Here is a 5,600-nt window from a genome sequence, read left to right on the forward strand (position 1 = left end):
GTTGTGCTGTCACCCATTGCAAGAATGATGACATCTCTACCTGTTGCATGCTATTTACTACAGCACTGTGTGAGGTAATTTGTGTAGCTGTTGGAGTATTGTTAATTGTAGCCATTGGAGTACTGTCTATAGAAGTTGAAGTGATGTTATCTAAAGCATATGGGGTTATCACCTCCTGCCTCAGTTGGAATAGTGTCATCTTTGGTAGTTGAGATAGTCTCAGCTGCCACAGAATTTGTGGAAGTAAGAGGCTGGAGGTTGCTAGGATGAGTGATGGTGTTGGCTTCTATAAATTTGCTGATAGAATCACCAGAACCATTTTGTTGGCAATCATAATGGAGGAGCAGAAGTTGCTTCCACAATGTTAGAGGGTCCCTTACAGTGCTGCTTCCTTGGGTGCTTAGTAGGAGAGGAGGGAAATAAAAAGAGGAGGGTATCTAAAACAAGAGTCTAAGAGTGAAGGCCAAGAGTTTGTGTTTCCAAGAGCTAGGAAGCAGGTAGTGGCTTATGGCAAGTCCTTAGAGTTTTTGGATTTCCCAGAGTCCTTCAGGTTCATTTACTTCCCTATAGGTTTTAGAGTTTTATGAGTTGTGAATTTAGGTAATTCAACTTTCTCTTCAGAAACATGAATATTATTCAAAAAGTGAGTACGAATAGACCAAAAACAAAAGTCAAGTATATTCTAATATATGCCTCATTTCATTTTGATTTTCTTGGAATATGCTTCTTCTTAAAAGTGAAAGTTTATGTGAATGTTTATTTGTAAGCACAGTAGTCCCTTGGTAACTTTCAGGATCTATTTCTAGAGCATTTTTTGACTCTACGAATTGTACATATTCAAGTACTTCATCTAAAATGATATATAATTTTCTTTTAATTTTTATTGGTTCTTACACACATTAAGCAAACTTGAATTTGTGATAGTTCACTGATGATATGAATGCTGTGTAAGATAGGTGCAATAGATTATTAAAGGAATCATGTCTGAATAGAAAATGCTCTATACACATGCAATTTATTTTTAAGTCTTTTTCATGCAAAATTGTTTGAATTCATTGATGTAAAATACTCATTGGTTCAAATGTGATGATACTATTCTACTCAATAATTTCTAGGAAAATGCTATCAAGAGAAATATTTTTAATATATACATTATGGGGGATGTTGTCCCAGAAAAACGGGAAAGGGAATAACAATTGAAATGTAAATAAGAAATACCCAAGTTAATAAAGATGGAGGAAAAAAAAAGAAAGTTCATCTTATTTGGATTTTTTCACTAATATCCATCATAATTTAACACTGATAATTTACTGCAGGCAGTATTTCTTTCTTTCTTTATCCATGTTTAGGTGATGCTCGCTTAGGCACCATCTGGTTCGTGTTAACCATACTCCAATAGGCAGAATCAGGGGTGACTCGCATTTGGTGAAGACTTACACACTTGTAATACTTCTGGCCTTAGCCCCTGTTTGCCAGACTTTCTACATTGCTTCTCTGGTTAGTTATTTGTAAAGTTTATAGAGGCTAGTGTTATCTGAGAAAATGCCTCCATGAGACTGGCCTGTCAGCAAATCTGTGGGTCATTTTCCTGTTGGCAGTGCCTTTTTAGGGCAGGTGGTCCTGGGTGTTGTAAGAAAGCAAGCTCAACAGGTTATGGGGAACAAGCCAGTAATTAGCCTTTCCATGACCTCTGCTTTAGTCCTGACTCCAGGTGCCTGCTCAGAATTTCTCAGCTGAATCCCCTTTATGGTGAAGTCTGAAATGTAATATGAAATAAACCCTTTCCTATCCAAGTTGGTTTTGGTCATGCTATTTATCATGGCAATAGAAATGAAATCAGTGTAATTGTCCTTGACTGATGTGGATCCCATCTATTATTCTGAGCACTTCTTATGTCACACACACAAACACATATGAACACACATACTATATAGGACATTTATATACATGTATATATAATAAATATATGCATATGATATATAATATATAATATGCTTCTTGTATGTGTCTGCTTGTTTATGTATTTGCAAATGAGAGATACAACTTGTTTTCCATAAAAGTTCCTTATGCCTTTTCTCTGTGACTTAGAAATACCATACAGACTTTTTAACATAATCAGATTCCACCCATGCATACTTAGCTGACTTTGTGTTTGCTATAAAATGGAAATGGGGGACTGGCTGCAACATTCAGCACTAAGGCATAGTGAAATGGCCTTACTTCTTCACTATGTTATTCTTGCTGAGAACCTCACAAATGATGTATCTCAAAGACTAGGTTTTACACATATTTGAAAAAAAACCACTTGAAGAAATGGCAGAGATCAATATAGGAAAACATCAGATTTTGTTATTTTATGTGATTATAGGAACATGAGCTGTCGGCCAATTTGTTCTTCATATTGTTGCTTAAATTTCTCTTTCTTAAGCAGACAGTATTACTATTAAGAAAATAACAAGATACAGTATGCATAGATGGGCAGTCTTGCCTCTATGGTAGTTTGCACTAGGGCAACCTAAGTTAACTGGAAAATAAAATGTTGTCCTGAGAAAATAAAACCATTGCTGCCAAGTATCAGGGAGTTGGAGCCAGAAGGATGGTAGCAACAGTCATGGAAAATGGGAAGTCAAGTGATGCTGTTGATGGAACACAAAATGTAATCTTGAAACATCAAAAGACCGGGGAAGATAGTAGTACTAAGAGACATGTAAGATATTAAAAGAAAAGGGGACCAACAATCTAAATCCCAAGCGATAGTTAAATACAGCATAGTTTGCTAAATTAAAAACACAGTGCTATCATATTCATTAAAGGTATGTGTCCTTGTCTCCTTTCTGTGTGCTGTAACAAAATACTCTGGTAAAAGCAACTGAATGGGTTAAAGGTTACTATCCCAGGTTACAGTTCATCATAGTGAAGAAGTCACCATGTGAGGGCCTTGAAGGTGCAGCTTAGGTCTGTAGCCAGTAGAGAATGAGGAATGCATACATGTGAGTGCTTAGCTCCTTCATTTTCACTTTCGGAGTCTGGGATTCATTGTCCAGGGAACACTCTGCCCATAATTAAGATGTGTTTTCCCTGCAAATCAAAACAACCCTGAGATTTTACCTCACCAGTGAGAATGGCTAAGATCAAAAACTCAGGTGACAGCAGATGCTGGCAAGGATGTGGAGAAAAGAACACTCCTCCATTGTTGGTGGGATTGCAGACTGGTACAACCATTCTGGAAATCAGTCTGGAGGTTCCTCAGAAAATTGGACATTGAACTGCCTGAGGATCCAGCTATACCTCTCTTGGGCATATACCCAAAAGATGCCCAACATATGAAAAAGACACGTGCTCCACTATGTTCATCTCAGCCTTATTTATAATAGCCAGAAGCTGGAAAGAACCCAGATACCTTTCAACAGAGGAATGGATACAGAAAATGTGGTACATCTACACAATGGAATATTACTCAGCTATCAAAAACAGTGACTTTATGAAATTCGTAGGCAAATGGTTGGAACTGGAAAATATCATCCTGAGTGAGGTAACCCAATCACAGAAAAACACACATGGTATGCACTCATTGATAAGTGGTTATAAGCCCAAGTGCTTGAATTACCCTAGATGCCTAAAACAAATGAAACTCAAGATGGATGATCAAAATGTGAATGCTTCACTCCTTCTTTAAAAGGGGAACAAGAATACCCTTGGCAGGGAATAGAGAGGCAAAGATTAAAACAGACACAGAAGAAACATCCATTCAGAGCCTGTCCCACATGTTGCCCATGCATATACAGCCATCCAATTAGACAAGATGGATGATGCAAAGAAGTGCAGACCGACAGGAGCCGGATGTAGATCTCTCCTGAGAGACACAGCCAGAATACAGCAAATACAGAGGCGAATGCCAGCAGCAAACCACTGAACTGAGAACGGGACCCCCGTTGAAGGAATCAGAGAAATAACTGGAAGAGCTTGAAGGGGCTCTCGAGACCCCATATGTACAACAATGCCAAGCTAAACCAGAGCTTCCAGGGACTAAGCCACTACCTAAAGACTATACATGGACTGACCCTGGACTCTGACCTCATAGGTAGCAATGAATATCCTAGTAAGAGCACCAGTGGAAGGGAAGCCCTGGGTCCTGCTAAGACTGAACCCCCAGTGAACTAGATTGTTGGGGGAGGGCGGCAAGGGGGGAAGATGGGAGGGAACACCCATAAAGGAGGGAGGAGGGAGGGTGATGTTTGCCCAGAAACCGGGAAAGGGAATAACACTCGAAATGTATATAAGAAATACTCAAGTTAATAAAAAAAAAAAATCCTCCATCTTGCAACAAGCTGATAAGAACTGACCAGACATCGAGGACTTTAACCTTGAGCAAAAGGACCCAACAAGTTATTCATTGTAAAGTGTGTGTGTGTGTGTGTGTGTGTGTGTGTGTGTGTGTGTGTGTGTATTGTTTATTGGTTTGTGAATGAGTGGAAGGCCATGTGGACATGTGTGTATTGCAGTACTTAGTGGGATTCAGAAAAATCTTATAAGTGTTGGTTTTTGGCCTCCACCAAGTGTAGAGTCTGGAGATTGAACCCAGGTCGTTATATTTGGCCAGAGTTAGCTTTGATCACTGAACCATCTCACCAGTGCTATATCTCACATATATTGATTTTCTTTTCTGAAATGCATGGCTACTGTATACAGGAAAATTATTGTTCAATTATAATTATTTTCTGAGTTAATGCTATTGGGAAGTTTTCATTGATATGCTTGATTATGTATTTCTAGTTAATTTACCTATTGTCTAACCATTTCTTCTGATTTATCTATCTCACTAAAATATCTGTCTAGCTACTTATTCTTACAGAATTTTCTTCATGATACAAATGATTTGAAGAATGATATCTATTATGACAGCTACACAGGAAAATATTTAAAATATTTTCACTTAAGAGGCTAGTTCATAAAATGTGAGAACTTATCCATCTTTATTCCATTTTCATTTTCTTTAAATTCTAAAACTTAATATTGCTGACTTTTCCTAGCTGCTAAAAGATTAATCAGTTGTTTCTTCTTTTTTATAATTGAATTGAATCTTTTTCCACATTCATTTCTCTGTTTCTTCTCTTTCCTGCTCATGAAGGGAGTAGATATTTCCTGGAGCAAGCCTCTGTTGCTTGTTATATGAGGAGTAATTGTCCTGGACCCCCAGTGTAGGGGAATGTGTAAGGGAGGGGAAGGGAGTGGTTGGGGAAGGGAGCACCCTTATAGAAGAAGGAGAGGGGGATGGGATAGGGGGCTTATGTCTGGGAAACTGGGAAAGGGAATAACATTTGAAATGTAAATAAAAAATCCAATTAAAAAAGAATAAAAGAGAAGTTAAGAAGGTAGAGGGTACAGATGAAACTAAAGTGTCTTTAAAAAAGGATCTCAGTGTAGCTTACATTTCTCAAGCAAAGCATAATTCAGACCAAGGTTTCAGACAATTTTTATTCCTGTATTGATGTTCTATATTTTCTCTTGCTGTTTATCACACATATGTTTAATTTTATGTTGTTTAGTTCCCCCATTTTCTCTTACATTAACTGGTATATAGTTAAGCTACTGAATAAATA

Source organism: Rattus rattus, chromosome X, assembly GCF_011064425.1.
Source record: "Rattus rattus isolate New Zealand chromosome X, Rrattus_CSIRO_v1, whole genome shotgun sequence".
In the NCBI taxonomy this organism is placed as follows: Eukaryota; Metazoa; Chordata; class Mammalia; order Rodentia; family Muridae; genus Rattus; species Rattus rattus.